At 36.9% G+C, this 18733-nt stretch overlaps 1 protein-coding gene across 3 annotated transcripts in view; it reads right to left on the minus strand.

Moving 5' to 3' along the window:
* Window positions 1-14759, minus strand: part of LOC107554142 (small G protein signaling modulator 3) — a 30150-nt gene extending 15391 nt beyond the window's left edge. For all 3 annotated transcript variants that reach the window (XM_016236563.1, XM_016236561.1, XM_016236562.1), the window contains exon 1: window positions 14565-14759. The gene's annotated coding sequence lies outside the window, so the exon portion shown is untranslated. The remainder of the gene's footprint in view (window positions 1-14564) is intronic.
* Window positions 14760-18733: the final 3974 nt, after the last annotated feature.

Genomic DNA, 18733 nt, shown 5'->3' on the forward strand with positions numbered 1-18733 from the left:
TGATCAAACAGTTTAAAATAGCTGGGCTAAGATATATAACAATTTTTAAGACCGCAGAATATGTTAATTCAGTATTGTGACTGACCATAAAATAAAATTTTTTACACACTTTTCCAAAAAAAAAAAATATATATATTATTGATTATTTCAAAGGGTTACTAATGACACATCATTTGGATATTTTCATGTCTGGGAAAAATTTGGGATTAAACGGGTTAAAATGCGTTTTAAACAAAGTTAAGTGGTTTTCATTATCCATTTTACTCTTAGTAATTTAATACATTTCATAATTTAAAAGTTTAGTGCAGAAGTATTGAATCGGTATCGATATCGACAATACTGCCTTGAAAAATATCGGTATCGTATCGAAAACAAAATAAGGGGTATCATCCCATCCCTACCACTCAGTCGCTCTAACCACCTAAGCAAGCGCTCCGTTAATATTCCGCTCACGCTCGCCGTAAACCAATTCCCGCTCAGATCCCGCTCCGTTCTGTAAAGAACAAATTTGCGTGCGTTATATTAGATTATAAATGACTGTTGCCTATATCTAGCCTACATTCTGTAGATCTACCTATTGGTTCGGGTCAGTTTTTTTTTTTTTTAATAATATTTTAATAGGCCTAAGTGGTGTAGGCTAATATCTTCTGTACTCTGTAGTTCTGTATTTAGGCCTATATACAGTTGTGTGTTAGCTTAGGTCTACAGTTTAACTGATATTATTTAATAACTACAGAGCTCCGAATATAATTTGAATGAACAATTTGTTTCTACGACGTCAGCAGGTTATTATTATTTTTTAAATTAATTTATTATTATTTATTAATTTTAAGCAATAATGATTTTAATAAGTAATTACGAAATATAATCATTCGTTCCACGATTTAGGCCTACTAAAACTAGGGAACGAACGAATAAACGAACTAATGAATTTGTGGCAGCCAAGCCTAAACAAGAGAACAAATACTTAATTCGTGGCCATAATTTAGACTAAACGAAAAAATGTATTCTTAATTCGTGGCCATAATTTAGACTAAACGAAAAAATGTATTCTTAATTCGTGGCCATAATTTAGACTAAACGAAAAAATGTATTCTTAATTCGTGGCCATAATTTAGACTAAACGAAAAAATGTATTCTTAATTCGTGGCCATAATTTAGACTAAACGAAAAAATGTATTCTTAATTCGTGGCCATAATTTAGACTAAACGAAAAAATGTATTCTTAATTCGTGGCCATAATTTAGACTAAACGAAAAAATGTATTCTTAATTCGTGGCCATAATGTAGTCCTAGCATAAAAGAGAACTAGCCTATTCTAAATTTGAGGCCGTGATTTGGTCTGCATGTCATGATCGGGGCTCCGTACAACCGAATATAACCTTAGCCTACCTGTTTATTCATTTATTATGGTATGTAACTAGCTCACCTTTTGCTGCACCATGTTTGCGTAGCACATCCTTGTGCTTTCTGGCAATGTGCCGCTTCAGATTCCAATATGAATCTTTACTAACTCTCCCCGCACTCCCTCTCAGTTTCTTCTCCCTGCTCATTCTTAACTTTGATTTTTACTTTACATTTATGTATAAGGCTTGCAACTTCGTTGAAACAATATCTGAACTCCATAACTGCTCTCTGAGAACAGCAGCGCCTGAGCACAAAGCGTTCCCATTCTGCATCTTCATTTGTTAGTCTATGTTTAACAGTTTTGTCTAATAAGTTGCTAGAGAGAATTGTTAAACAAAGGAACTAAACCGTATATGAAAAAGTAGGCCTATTACAGCATTTGCTTTTATATTATTAGTAACAGAAAGTCAAACACTATAATACGTTCTCATTTAACGTCAGCATTCAGCAAATACGCATTTATATAATTTAAACAAATCTTTGAACATCTAATAAACATTTAATTTCACAAACGTTGCAGACTTAGTCGAATCCAGCTGTCAGATATTCTGAAGTGCACATTTGTAGCCAGCATGAACGTGTTCTGTTTGTGACGGTCAGTCCATGTGAGTTGAATGTGTACAGGAGAATTTAGCTGTCACTGGAGACGCACAATCGACAAACTTTAAACCCTTGATTTCAAATTATGCTGCACTATATTCAGTTGCCCACTGTCATATTCACTGTGTGCTGTATGTAAAACTAGTATTACCTTGTCATTATTAGAAAAACTATGATTCCCAGAGCGCACAAACTTACCAGATTATGGAGCATCAGCTTGGTTACAGTGTTACTTCCTTTTTATTCACGTTTCAACCTATTTGTGAAAATACTGTAATACGATTACAGAATCAAGGAGTTGCCATCTAATGTAAGTAATTATAATTCAAATAATTATAAAGTATATATACACCTTACACATCGGCTTTATATCGGCCACCCTGCTCTCTAAGATATCAGCATTGGCATCGGCCATCAAAAAAACAATACTGGTCAACCACCAATCTCTGCTCCAGTGTTTTAAGAAACCCGACAGTTTATGGCTGCTGAACCAGCCAGAGGCTTTTTAGAGGGTAAGCTAAGGCACCAATCAATTTCCTCATTTGTTTAAAATAAATCACTTCCTTGTTGAATGAATGCCAACGTCTCTTTGGGAACAGAGTGCTCTGCCTTATCTTCCTGCTCTGCCTATGTGTGTGTGTGTGTGTGTGTTCAACATCACTTCTGGCAATGTGCCGCTTCAGATTCCAATATGAATCTTTACTAACTTTAACGGTCTCCACGCACTCCCTCTCAGTTTCTTCTCCCTGCTCATTCTTAACTTAGATTTTTACTTTATATTTATGTATAAGGCTTGCAACTTCGTTGAAACAATATCTGAACTCCATAACTGCTCTCTGAGAACAGCAGCGCCTGAGCACAAAGCGTTCCCATTCTGCATCTTCATTTGTTAGTCTATGTTTAACAGTTTTGTCTAATAAGTTGCTAGAGAGAATTGTTAAACAAAGGAACTAAACCGTATATGAAAAAGTAGGCCTATTACAGCATTTGCTTTTATATTATTAGTAACAGAAAGTCAAACACTATAATACGTTCTCATTTAACGTCAGCATTCAGCAAATACGCATTTATATAATTTAAACAAATCTTTGAACATCTAATAAACATTTAATTTCACAAACGTTGCAGACTTAGTCGAATCCAGCTGTCAGATATTCTGAAGTGCACATTTGTAGCCAGCATGAACGTGTTCTGTTTGTGACGGTCAGTCCATGTGAGTTGAATGTGTACAGGAGAATTTAGCTGTCACTGGAGACGCACAATCGACAAACTTTAAACCCTTGATTTCAAATTATGCTGCACTATATTCAGTTGCCCACTGTCATATTCACTGTGTGCTGTATGTAAAACTAGTATTACCTTGTCATTATTAGAAAAACTATGATTCCCAGAGCGCACAAACTTACCAGATTATGGAGCATCAGCTTGGTTACAGTGTTACTTCCTTTTTATTCACGTTTCAACCTATTTGTGAAAATACTGTAATACGATTACAGAATCAAGGAGTTGCCATCTAATGTAAGTAATTATAATTCAAATAATTATAAAGTATATATACACCTTACACATCGGCTTTATATCGGCCACCCTGCTCTCTAAGATATCAGCATTGGCATCGGCCATCAAAAAAACAATACTGGTCAACCACCAATCTCTGCTCCAGTGTTTTAAGAAACCCGACAGTTTATGGCTGCTGAACCAGCCAGAGGCTTTTTAGAGGGTAAGCTAAGGCACCAATCAATTTCCTCATTTGTTTAAAATAAATCACTTCCTTGTTGAATGAATGCCAACGTCTCTTTGGGAACAGAGTGCTCTGCCTTATCTTCCTGCTCTGCCTATGTGTGTGTGTGTGTGTGTGTTCAACATCACGTAAGAGAGCAATGGAAAAACTTAAGATGTTATTTGGATATGCATAATGCAAGTACAGGGCCTCCTGGAAGCTCCATTTCACTGATTTCACTGCCTGGTATTATTACTTGGCCTAAAGGACTGAGCTTGTAGTAACTGAGCCTTATAATCACACTAAAGGAAAAAGAGCTGGACACCAACATCCTGTGGTTATGTACTGATTTATGTGGGCCTGGATGAATGGTGCAAAATCTAGCCTTGAACAGAGCTCAACAATAAGAAAGACCTGCTATCAAAAATGCAACATACACTGATCTTGTACATCCATTCCCTGCAAACCTAAACACTTGGTTTGCTGTGATTCTCAACCTTTTTGACAAGTCGCCCTACTGCCTACAACAATATTCAAAGGCCCCATGACAATTCCAGTTTGTTCATGATGTAAATAAGGATATTAAGGATAAGGTTTTTTACTATGACTAAGTATGTTTACTCACAATTTCTACCCAATAAAACATTTTAGAGCTTGGAATAACTAGAAAAATGTATGCATTATACAAATGGCCATGGAGTTATATAATTGTATTAAATTACTTGACTTTCAAGGTCTATAAATCACACTTTCAAATTGAGAGAATTTTACATATGATATGATACAATTTAATACATCCTAGTTTTCCAAAACTGTGGGGAATCCTGGTTCTTCAGTTGCTGAGAGGGTGAATTAAAATAAGAAATATCTAGATTTTTTGTTGTTTTAGCTTATTTTAAATACTTTTACGTCATCTTGAAATTTGCTATTCCCCTGGTTGAGAACTGTTTGCAACATTACAGTTGCAAATTCTGTCAACAATATTATGTTATCTAACTGGCTAATGTACATTAGGATTTGTCAAAACATGACAAAAAATGACTTGTGACAATCTTGAAATCATCAGTAGGAATGTGAAATCATCAGTAAAGTTTTGCATTGTAAGCCATCGTTTTCCCCAAAAAAATTTGTTTATGAATTTATGACGTTATATTATATCCGCACTAGGGTTGTACCGATAGTTGATAGTATCGTGTATTGGCGATAGTCAGAGATATCGACGATAGCACATGTCTTTGTTGATAGTCAAGATGAAATTAAGCTAATTTTCCTATATATGTATTAAATTATTATTATTATTAGGCGGCCTATTATAATTCGGCTATTATTATCAAATTGCCCCACTACTTCACTTCAGCACCGCATTTCACACTCGTGCAAATGAGGATTAGAGCCTGTAGCCGGTGACGGAATCTCCCACCACAAACACAGACGTACATTGTCTGCTGATATAAGGCATTTCATTGCATTTTAACAAGTAATCTGAATGGCCTATATATGTGCAATATTTTAACCGAGCCCTCACTAACTAAGTTTAACGCCACAGTAATGTTAGAACGTATCTCATCCTTATTTCTGTGGCGGCGCATTGGGCTCGTCATGGGGCGCTCAGTCCTAAGCGCTGTATGACTGATGTATCCGTTCAATTGAACTTTACTACAAATATATGAACTTACCTGTTTTAAATACGTTAATATTTAAAGTGTTCGTTTATGTCCAATATTTAGTGTTAAACTGTTGGTCTTTAAAATAAATCTACTTTTGATATTCACCATTGACTGCAGACCTTTTAGACTGATAACATCTGTGCTCTGATGCGGCAAACTTGTCACAGGACGTGCGGTCCTAATAGCGATGTATGACTGTTGTATCCGAACATATATGAAATAGCTGTTTTAAATATTTTTATATTTAACATGTTAGTTTATCAGTATGTTTGAAAGTATATTATTTCGATTATTGGTGCTTTCATAGCCTCTCTCTTTCGTGCGCCCGCGCGGTTTAAAACACCACATAGTTATGAAATAGCCTATGATAAGTACAGAGAGCAAATTGGTTTGAGAGAAAAGATTGCTGCAAATTGTAACAATTTTGCAAAGAAAACGACATTCAATGAAAAACATTTATAATTTTATCAAATAAAAAATATTTATATCTGTATAATTGGTGTGATATAAAATATCTGCCTTAGTGGAGAAAGAATAGCAGTATATTTGCTCTCAAGGCTGAGAGGACGCGAACATTAGCAGCACTTCAGTTAAAACAATGTGACAAAACACACGCAAGTCTGACGCAAATGCTTAGTCACAATTGTTAAACATCTATTTGCATTAGTTTATATCCAGCTGGTCACTTTAATGCATTTGTTATCCAGCGAAGTTGCAGGTTTAAAGTAGGGGTGCTCCGATTGATCGGCTACTGATCACTATCGGCCGATAATCGCTTTGGAATGTTTGATCGGTGATCTCAAAAAACCGATCTCAAGCTGATGCCGCGAGAGGTTTGGCACAACATGCAGCGGCACAGTCTCGGTCTCTGTCCGGCGCGGGTGAAATAATTATAATGCTGAAGGTGAGGTACAATTCATATTTCGTCATTAAATAACGCAAAGTAATTTGAAAACTTTCTGTGAGACGTAATTGTGAATGACCGCGCGCGCTCTCTCTTTCCCTCTTAAAATGCGCAAAACAAAGTTCTTTATGAACCGCAGGATTGCTTGTAATAAAGAATTAAATGCAAAAGAAAAGGCAGTAGAGCTGACTGTTTCTGTCAGTGGTAAGTTTTAATTTAGAATGTTTGTGATAACGTAAGAAAAGTAGTTTAAATGTTTTGCCACTTGCTTTAAGCAACTGTTTTGTGCTGTGTGTAAGCTATTGTGCAACAGTGAGTGTAAAAACAAAAATGCACTTCATGATCGAACATTTAGGTGAGATAAATACATATTTTTGAAAAATCTTTAACCCGCTCCCCTCCACCTCTCAAAACAAAACAAAAAATCCCCTCTCACAAGAGTCACCTATAAGAGGGAAATTCCCCCCATTTTCAAAAATGAAATTCAGGCCCTGAATAAACGTCTAAAAATCCTGATTGGAGTATTACTATAAATAATTCCACATGATAAAAATAAGGCTTTAAAAAGACCGGTATCGGTGATCATATTGGCAGATACTGCTTTCTATGATCGGCAAATGGCCTCAAAAATCGAAGCACCCCTAGTTTAAAGCAGTGATGTGAGAAAGCAAACTGATTTTCATTCAGCTGACAGAAATCCTGCCGTGCCACAGAGCGCATTTACACAGTTTTCCATTAAATTACATATTTGTCCCAAATGTTGTTAATGTACATTATGACTTCACCCTAGGCTGTAAAATCGCGAACATTAGCAGCACTTCAGTTAAAACAATGTGACAAAACACACGCAAGTCTGACGCAAATGCTTAGTCACAATTGTTAAACATCTATTTGCATTAGTTTATATCCAGCTGGTCACTTTAATGCATTTGTTATCCAGCGAAGTTGCAGGTTTAAAGTAGGGGTGCTCCGATTGATCGGCTACTGATCACTATCGGCCGATAATCGCTTTGGAATGTTTGATCGGTGATCTCAAAAAACCGATCTCAAGCTGATGCCGCGAGAGGTTTGGCACAACATGCAGCGGCACAGTCTCGGTCTCTGTCCGGCGCGGGTGAAATAATTATAATGCTGAAGGTGAGGTACAATTCATATTTCGTCATTAAATAACGCAAAGTAATTTGAAAACTTTCTGTGAGACGTAATTGTGAATGACCGCGCGCGCTCTCTCTTTCCCTCTTAAAATGCGCAAAACAAAGTTCTTTATGAACCGCAGGATTGCTTGTAATAAAGAATTAAATGCAAAAGAAAAGGCAGTAGAGCTGACTGTTTCTGTCAGTGGTAAGTTTTAATTTAGAATGTTTGTGATAACGTAAGAAAAGTAGTTTAAATGTTTTGCCACTTGCTTTAAGCAACTGTTTTGTGCTGTGTGTAAGCTATTGTGCAACAGTGAGTGTAAAAACAAAAATGCACTTCATGATCGAACATTTAGGTGAGATAAATACATATTTTTGAAAAATCTTTAACCCGCTCCCCTCCACCTCTCAAAACAAAACAAAAAATCCCCTCTCACAAGAGTCACCTATAAGAGGGAAATTCCCCCCATTTTCAAAAATGAAATTCAGGCCCTGAATAAACGTCTAAAAATCCTGATTGGAGTATTACTATAAATAATTCCACATGATAAAAATAAGGCTTTAAAAAGACCGGTATCGGTGATCATATTGGCAGATACTGCTTTCTATGATCGGCAAATGGCCTCAAAAATCGAAGCACCCCTAGTTTAAAGCAGTGATGTGAGAAAGCAAACTGATTTTCATTCAGCTGACAGAAATCCTGCCGTGCCACAGAGCGCATTTACACAGTTTTCCATTAAATTACATATTTGTCCCAAATGTTGTTAATGTACATTATGACTTCACCCTAGGCTGTAAAATTGTGTATTGTGTATTTTTTCAGTGAAACGTTTGTCTTTCTGTGGCTCGAATAAAGTCTGTATGCTTCATATAGAGAGCTATAATATAGAGAGCTATAATATAGATCGCGCCTTTTCTTTCCATTTTGCTGTTTTTTTTACACACCGAACTTCAAACTCATATATGTCGCTTTTTGATCATTCTTGAAGTGAACTTTTGCCCGTTTGATGATTAAATAAACAGTTTTTAGGCCGTTGCTTGAACTGAATGCGACACGTCCAGTGTGTGTGTGATTCCTGACACCTGCGAGTTCTAGATGCGGCGCTGCGCTTTTGGCCGGTGTGCGACTGCCATATTTTGTTATTTTGATGAGATAATCATCCCGTGTTCTAGAATAGAAGCAATTAAAGTGTGAGAGTAATCATACAATATCCATATGTATGTAATTTCATTACTATGGCCTTTGTGTAGATATTTAATGATGGCCATCAAGTTAGTGTGTGTTAATTTCAACATCTACTAATACATTTTTTAATTTTTAGTTTAATGATCAATACATAATTAATATTTTTATTCATGTACAAAGTATGGTTCAGTACTTTTTTTACATATATAAATGCACTATTTTAATTTTCGTTAAGTATCCATTTTAAAAACTATCGGTTGATTAATCGTATCGGCCAGTGTGGTCTAACCTAGCTATCGGTATCTTTAAAACCCATTATCAGTCGACCTCTATAATATATACACACACACACACACACACACAGTGACCCAAAGCCCTTGAAAAACAGTACTTCTCTCTTCATCCAATTACAAATCCAAATGAATACAAATCCATGCACAGCACACCTTTCAGTGTGTTTGGGCCTCATTAGAGCACAGTCATGACAACACTGCAGACTGCCATCCATCAGCTGCTGGCTCTCTGTGGGAGTCTCCATCATAAACAAACACTTACTAACAATCACACTCTTCATCACGCTACGAACACCAACGCTAGCATCATCCCTATGGCAACAGATACCACAGCAACTAAAAAGACAGAGGCGAGCAGCCGAAGGCACCACATAAGCAATCAGTGAGTGAGAGGAGTCAATGTTCCCCAAAGACACTCTAAGAAACACTGAAATCTTATAATATCCTCTAATAGAAGGTTACAAATCCCAATACTCTCAGGAAATAGTCTGGACTGCTAACGAAAGTAGACTGGATCATGTCAAGCTAGGCAGAATAATCACTGAAACACTGTCACGTGAACTACACAAGGGTATGGGTGACTTTTGGGCCAGTTATTCCCTTTAATATGACTGAATTGGTGTAGCAGGTGTATTTGTATATGTCAACTCATTATAGTTAAACTTAAAGGCCAACTGAAATAAAAACTAAATATACAGCATAATATAAAAAAAATAACTGAAACAAAAATAACTTAATCTAAGCTAGTTGCAACTCAACAATACTAAATTAACATTGGTGTGTGTGAGACATTCATGCCATGAGTTGGGTGAGGAGGCACGTGGCAGCTCTTTGACGACAGCGGGATGGGGAGAAGAGAGGGAGGGATGGGGGCAGCATGCTACATGACTCACTGCGTGTTGTGACTAGAAGCTGGAGGAAGGAAAGATTGAGGTGGGGCTGATGACAGACAGTGGGAGCTTTCTCGTTGAGGTTGGCAGTGCTCATTTTAGGGTACTTTTGTTTTCCGTCACAGCTGGACACATAAGCAACCCTCTATGCACACCTTGGCAATATAATCGCCATTGGCTAGTACATTTTTTTGTTTACTCGCCAGACTGATATACTATTTTACACACACACACACACACCTAAATGGGGAAATTACATAGACTTCTATTGTTTTTATATACAGATAGTTATACACTTTTTAACCTAAACCCACCCCTACCTCTAACCCTCACAGAAAACTTTCTGCATTTTTACAATTTTAAAACTAAAAAAAAAACTTTGTTTACTTTATTTTTATAACAGTTTTACAAATGAGGACATCCACAAATTGAGGTGTTTGCCGATTTTGCTAACTTTTGGGTACAAATTTGTCCCCAAAATATGGTTAAGTACACACACATATGATTCCACCCAATCAGCTTATCTTTGTAAAATGGAACAGCTTCTTAAATAACTGAATGTGCACTCTTAACTTCAGCCAATCAAGCATTATATTATGATAATTAAGCACTATTTAATGATAGAACTAGTGATTAGAACTAAAACTTGGTAACCATGAATGAATGCATATTTGTCATTTTAACTGAACTTAGGACTGGTGGTGGTGTTTAAGATATTGTTGGTCATGGGTAATAGTAATTATTATTAAAAGATACTACTACTATTATTATCTGCTGGGTTCATGAATATTAATCATGTTGTCAGCATTCGCTCGAACTGATTTGCTGAAAACGGGTACGGTAATAGATGAGCGCCAGCCAACGAGAGCTGTTCGCGCATTAGCTTCGCCCACTGCCGAGAAACCGGCTTATCTTCTGCTTGTTCTTAAAAGCTGAATAATTCTAAATGAACTCTGTTATTTTGACAGGAAAATACAACAAAGAATATGGTTTAACTTGCATGTAGCGTGTTGATTCAGCGTGGTATGCAAGACTCTTGCTCTCTCTCTTTGCATGTGTGAGAAACACAGCGCTATCAGTAAAGCGACGGCGAGTCGTGCGCCTTCACACTTAGTTTACGGTACGTCAAATGCAGGTGTGCTGTGTGCTACATACTGCGCATCTATTAAGTACATGACATGATCCATTGAGCGCATCCAAATAGTACAGATCGCTTGACGGAGAGCGAAACTCTCAAGCGCTCAGTAAGCGTGTTTATCGAGTGATAATCGGTGTTGAACGCCTCTCACACACATACTGGCCTGTAAAATCTAACAATTTATTAGCCAATGGCTAATGTTAGACATTATTTAGTCACCCAGAGTAAGATTTAGTCACATATGCGAGTGATTTACCCGCAATGTAGAGGGTTGATAAGGCACTCAGAGGCCAATCCAGAGTCCTGGCACTGGGTGTCATAAGCTGGTGCTCTCTGCAGGATCTCCTGACCTACCCTGTGCTTAAGGAGGTGTGTGTGAATCACACTAGATAAACAGAGCCAAACCTTACAGCCACACTATACACATGTCAAGGGAGTGCCCGATGTAAAGACGTATCCAAAACTTTAAACAGATGAAGGAATCTTTGTTAGCAAAGGTGTTGACTACATTGGAAGCACATTCAATCTTTCTAACCTTAGAGTAGAACAGTGCCTGTCCACTTCTTCAGCGGTGCTGGTTCTGAAATCATCTTATTCATTTTCCCAATAAAGATTTTAAAAACACTAAAAATATTTTTCCTCCATTTCTGTCACTGATGGAGCCTCAATTGCGTATTCTGTGCAAGTTGAAAAATGTCAACTCGAAGAGCTTATTGACATGTCCAGTTTGACAAGTCTGGTTGTATCAGAAAATGAAGGAAAGTATTACACGATGATTTTATTCACACAAGTGACACGAAAAACATTATGTGAGTAATCTAGAGCTTTAACACGATGCGAATAATAAACGGACGGAAATATATGCCATGCCGCACCGCCCAGCAGTGTTCAGCGCACAGATTTCCCTCTACCTTTAGCCGTCGTCACTGCACGGTGTGACGCTCAATGAATGTGCGTTCCATTGAGTTGCTCACGGCCCACATGAACGCTTTACTCATGCTCACTGGAAAACAGAAAAAAAAAACGTTATATCTGATTCTGTTGCATAGAACTGAATAAAAATAATATTTTGATATTTAATATGAATATATTTTCTGTCCAGTTTCATTGTTACTTTGAATAAAAGTGTGGTTATTTTATTGGCTTGTGTTTTTTTAAATTCAGTATCAATATTAAAATGATTGAATTAAATTAAAGTCTTACAAAATTACTAAATAAAATAATAAATACTTATTGCAAAGCATTTTCCTTTTTGGTTTTCAGCTAAGTGCATCCAGAATTTTAATCTCGGTGCATCCCTAGTGTTGGAAATTTTTATTTGAATTTTTTTTTGAAAGACCGACTCAATTTAGAGCCCTGCATGGACCTCAAATATAGGCCCGAGCCCGGCCCTGGCCCGAGATGCTCAGGCCCACTCCTACTCCTCCCTGATGCTCTGCATCATAGACTGTAAAAAAATATGGACGATGCGTCTCCTATTCCTTCCACTATAGAAAAGCGAAGCCAACGCATCTCAGTATGGCCGCTGCCATCTTGAGTAAATTACATCATTTGGAGCCCGAGTCTGCGCAGTAGTATCGTGAGGTGGAGCCATGGTATCAAACTCCCGCAGACCCAAACAACCATAACGACACGCCCCGTTTTTATAGCATCAAACTACTAGCTAAAATCAAACTTATCACAAAAACGAACAATTGAACATATATCAGCGTGATAACAACTACATTCGTTTACATGGAGGGGGCGGGGTTTATGACCTGTACTGCATCCAGCCACCAGGGGGCGATCAAAGAGCCCTTCAAAGAGCCCTTCACTTTTCAGAATGTGTGAGGCACACCCGCTCTGCATGGTCAACTGTCACCTGTTTGCTAATGAGTGCGTATATGCGTTGCGTATTGCATAGGTGATGTATAATATTTATAATATAATAAATATAACAATATTTCATACAGTAGCCTATGTGTGCTCTGCGCGTATATGGGCACAATAAAACTAGAGAAGCTAAATGAGCCCGAGTAAGAAGCGAGCCCGATCTGTTAAAAAAAAAAATTGGCCCAAGCCCGGCCCGAATGGACTCAGCATGTCGGGCCCCGTTGGCCTTGCAGACCTCTAACTCAATTACGTTATTTGCGGTGCGTCATGGGAGTGGGCAGGCCTAAAGATCACTTTTGGCATATTTTGCTCACTGCACCACTTTGATTGGTGGAATTTTCTGTACAGAATCATGGGTAATGAAGTTTTTCACCATGAATTCCACTATTAAACACGATTATTTTAAAAATAAGTTGGATTAATGTAAAGAGATGGGTTCATCAATAGCATATAAAATCAATTAATCTCAGAGCTCACAATAGGTCTGTCTTTATAGGTTTATCAGTTATCGTTAAAATCAATTTCCCTTTGAACTTCCATAACTCAGCTGTTTTGCAGAATCATGGGTAATATATAGTTTTTCACAAGGAATTCTGCCATTAAACAACTTAAATAAGTTGAAATAATGCAGTCTGATGGCTTCAACATTGTTTAACAGCCTCATAGCTTACAGCAGGTTTGTTTTTAAAGGCTTATGAGTTAAAAATCAGTTCCCCAATGGAAAAAAAAAAGAATGGGATCTTTTTAAATATCTGGAACCCAACTGTTGAACTCATTCAGTGCTGTTTGAGTCAACAAATGCTTACAGCTAATTGTATTAAATAAGATATAAGTAGTCATGATGAAGAATTATTATTCTAATAATTAAAGGGTACAAGCTAAAAATGTAATCTAAAAATAATTTAATGAAAGGACAGTTCGCCAAAGGTGAAAGCCAAGTCATCATTCTCTCACCTGTATGACTTACTTTCTTTGTGGAACACAAGAATAGATGCTAAGCAGAACGACAACCTTGGTCACCATTCACTTCCATTGTATGGAAAAAAATGCAATGAAAGTGAATGGTGACTGATGCCGTCAGTCCATAATATTCTGGCGAACATCATATTTTGTGTCTTACAGAAAAAATGAACATGACAGCATTCTTCATTTACAGTCGATTAAGACCTTTAAATAAACAAATAATCAATGGCAGGGCGAGTCAATTACCATATGGCAGCTGAAATGAATTTGCGAACTAGCGCAGTTCACAATGAATCAAAATAACGAAGCGGTACCAAACAGTTACCGAACCTAATAAAACACAGGTCATTCATCATCACCGCGGCATAATAAGACGAGCATCTAAACGTAACAGTGCGCTTCAAGTAAATACTGCTGCAGTCAGTCAAGCAAACTTCTGAACACCTCAGAAGAAGAGGAAATGTTCATATCAGTTCCTTATTTCGTGCGGAAACAGTATTATTACACATAAAGGGCAAATTAAGGCTCTCTAAATACGAACATATTGTTCTCAATAATACGTGACAACTAACGCTGAGAGGACATTCAAATATGTGTGCCACTTTCATACTCGATATCGTTACGGAGTAAAATACAGCTGACATAAACACAGTACGCTAAATATATCTAAAAGCGTTCCGAGATACTAACAGTTATTGGCTAAAGCCATCCGAGCATCAGTGATCAAAGCACTTGCCGCTACGTTTAGCCACCGAGCTAGCGAGCCAACAAATGTTGTATCTTCTTACCTTACGTCATGTTGAATCTCCTTTCTGAACAGCTGTACTTCGTGGTACAATTACACATATGTTTTACAGATACAGTGTAAGTATGGGATGTGTACTTGTAACTGGCGTTTTGCGATGATGGTGGACGGCTGCATTGACCTCCTGTTTTGCGTCATACACCTGTTCTTGTTTCGCATTCTCACTGAAGAATTGTATCCGTCCGCCTAAAGAGATTTCCTGAAGAAATAGTTCTCATCCTGTTAACAGATTTTGACTCTTGGAAGCAAAATACTTTATGTAGCAGTAACTAATATATATATATATATATATATATATATATATATATATATAGGAGGCAAGTCAACCGTATTTTCACCTAACTGCGCTTGAGTTTTCAAGTGAAGCCATAACGTGTCATTAATTGAAGGAGAGTCTTTTTTGCAACGAACTGCTCCCATTAGCCGCGCTGTGTAGCCCATTATAGTAAAATTCAATAAATCAACTCTGTAACAGTGGCGCGCTTCTCAACGCTGAGAAACCATGAAGCAGAGCAGGAACTAGAGCGGTCTGCCAACAACATCATATCCATCCGCCGTCTTGACCAAACTTCATGACGCAGCCTTACAGCGTTGATTAGAATCAGTTCATTCATTTAAGGCCTCTCCATCTCCCATGCTTGTAGATTTAAAAGGTTTAAAGCTTATTCTTTGCTGCTTATGCAAGTATTCTAGCGTTTCCATCTGCTTACAGGAGGCTGACAAACATAACAAATTCGTAGACATTTAGTTTTGTTACAGAGTTGCTTATTTTTGCGTAATGTTGGCACATTTGATGTCCTCCTCTTTAAAAAACGTCATAAAGAAAAGTATGGTTAAAATACGTTTTACTAATAAGAACGAGCTGTATATTTAGTATATCTTACATGTGTATATAATGTTATTTATATTTTAAATAACAAATGTATAGACAGTTTTAAAATACAAATGTTGATTGTAAGTATAAATTGTTATTTAAAAAAAAAAAAAAGATTTTATAGATAAATATGCAAATATTGGTCGTCATAACTCACTTTAGCTAAAATATAAATAACATGAAAAGAGCCAGTACCAATCTTCACCACATGGTGTCAGGATATTGCAATGTTTGTGGATGGCAAACAAGCCCACTGCTCTGAGCAGAAGACTAAAGTCAGGAGTAAAGTTAGGTGTACTGAGAAACTGGTCGTGTAATACAGCCTGTATAGTGTTTGGCACACAATGTTGCTTAACTACATTTCTCAAAGAAAATGAGCTGTCTTTCTCTATGAGGTGTTAAGATTTTCATAGTGAGAAAAATCAATGGCCTACTTCTGAATAAACTTACATTATCATATCCTTGCAAGTTTTTACTAAAGTAGGGTACAACGGGGCTAAAGGCGTCCCAAGATAAGTAAGTAAAAGACGCCTTTGATATTATTCATCTAAACCACTAGATAGCACAAAAACATGGCGTAGCACTTTCCAAAACATCTGCTTTTCAAGATGCACGTGTATATTTGTCTGATCCTAGACGCGATCGCGCTCAGCAGTGCAAAGTTGATTCTGTGCTTACTTGATCTAATATTTTATGTTTTTTAAAATGTTGTAGATTTAAGTAGCAAATGAGAATCGATCAAATTTATGCATATATTTTGAGACAAAGGTCCTCTTTATGATTTTCAGTTTTGTTTAAGATAATTAAAGCAACAGTTAGTAGCAAATGAGAATCGATCAAATTTATGCATATATTTTGAGACAAAGGTCCTCTTTATGATTTTCAGTTTTGTTTAAGATCATTAAAGCAACTTTGCTAAAGGGATTGTTTTGAACAAGTATTAACTTAGACATTATTTAACAAAAACATTATTTTAGCTGAAGTATTTGTGCCCTGCTGTTGGGGCTAAAGGCGCACAGTAATTAACACGATAATTAATAGATGGCTGACTTTTCCATTTGTTGACATGACATGGTTAGATATAGATGGTAAATATAATATATTATGTCGTATATTCAATTATTATTGGATCTCCTGAACATTATAATGACAGTATATTTATTGAAAAGATTTATAATTATTTTATTTTTCAAAATAAGCAGAAAATAGTACAAACTTTGCTAAAGGGATTGTTTTGAACAAGTATTAACTTAGACATTATTTAACTTAGACATTATTTTAGCTGAAGTATTTGTATCAATACTGTGTGCCTTTTACCCCGTGTGTGGGGAAAAGGCCCCTCTTGCCACCTCATACATTTATAAGATTTTTAAACAAAATAAACAACTTGAATGATTTATTTTCACACAAAATCTGTTGCTCCATTAATGTTCAATACAACATATATATTTTTTCTGCAATTACATTTTAGGCGCAGTGAATGGTACATGTTTTCTTAAGGTGGGCCTTTAGCACCGCTGTACCCTACTTATTAAATTGCAATAAATATAACAAACACTGTAAGATGTTAGGGGAGTAAAGTTGCACAGTATGTTTACACGCATTAGACAATCCCTGGAACCTTTAGAAGAGCAGTGAAGATCAACCAAACTGAGCAAATGGACTAAAAGAGCAGAGAAGTAACCAAAGGGAAAGCTATAACACTGCTGAGAGCTTTGACTGAAATATGAGAAACTGTCCAGACATAACCAATCTGTTTAGCACTTCATATAGATTCAGCCTCTTTGGGAGAGTGGCTAGAAGGAAACCACTTATGAGAAGAGCCAGCATAAGTCATTCCTGGAGTTTGCTAGAAGCCATGTGATGACCTGAAAAGTTGTGGAGGAAAATTGAAGTCTGATGAGATGAAAGTTGAGTATTTATTTATTTTTTCCTGAAAGTGAAGCCAAATCTAGCTCAACACTAATGGCAACACCATCATCAACCAAGATGCTGGATAAACTTAGAAGTTTTTTTCAGGTACTGTTTGCTTAATAGTTTATTCTTTATAAAAAATTAACATAAATAAATTATTAGTATTTTGGAAAAATATGTGTACAATAAAGAGATAATGAGACTCTTAAGCCTTTTTCTGCAAGCGTCTGAGAAAACGAGCGCGTCTGATTTCGCTCCCTTGGTGATGTGGTAAAGGGATCTTGTTATAATATTTTTGATCACATACAATGGTAAATGTGACCACACCTTTACTTTGTCTATTTTGGCTCTGCGGGCAAAAATAGTTCTAAGCAAAGCCAAAGCAAAATGATCTGTTGCGTTTCTGAGCCACACACAGCAGTGTTTACTTCCTGAATGAATCAGTGTTTTTGAACAAATCAGTTAGGTTAATGATTTAAGGATGTACTCATAAAAACAGTTACGTGTTGCATTCCTGAATTAATTACTGTGGTGTTTTGAATGAATCAAATGCCTCAGTGATTAACTCATAAAAACAGCTCTGTCATGACAACTCTCAGAGAGTTTAGCATGTAATATACGTGGCAACTAAATGTATATTAATGTGGTTGGTTTTGGCAGAATAGATCTGCTACGCTGCTGCTACGGCGGAGCAAGTACTGAGACTTGCTACTGCCAATACATCCACAAACATGCTGCTGTGAGCATCCAGGAAATACTGCTGCTGCACATATAATATAAATAAAATAACCCTGTAGCAGGTCTATAAAGGTGGAGCTGGGGAAGGTGGAGGGTTTCTGAAACATGGTGCAACTGCTACAGCCAGCACTAGCTCATTGACTGCTGATGTGAAAGAAACCAATCAGCTGCGCCACGTGAATAATGATGTGATTATATCAGATTGAGCTGGAATGTATCGGCCTGTGCCATCTAGAGTTTTGTGACAGAACTTTGTATTTACTTGCTAGTTTCTTAATGAATCAGTGTTTTGAATGTATCAGTTGAGTGAATGATTCAGTGATACAGTCAGGAAGACACTCACTTGTCGCCTACTGGCGAAACGATGTAACCTGCAGAAGAGTCACTGAAACAGCTGCTGAATTTGGAACCACATACTAGCACACTAATCTTACTCTTTCTACTATAGAAATAGATATACTAAAGGTAGTAAGAGTAGTACATGGTTCCGAATTTAGCAAGTGAAAAGTCCTAGGGCTGTTTGACTGTTATATAAGCACTCTTGGAACACCACTCGACAAATCATATTGAAGGACTGAAACTAATTGTATAGAATTAAAGACAGTATACTCATTATTTAGTCTTGT

Source organism: Sinocyclocheilus grahami, unplaced genomic scaffold, assembly GCF_001515645.1.
Source record: "Sinocyclocheilus grahami isolate Dianchi unplaced genomic scaffold, SAMN03320097.WGS_v1.1 scaffold491.1, whole genome shotgun sequence".
Classification (NCBI taxonomy): Eukaryota; Metazoa; Chordata; class Actinopteri; order Cypriniformes; family Cyprinidae; genus Sinocyclocheilus; species Sinocyclocheilus grahami.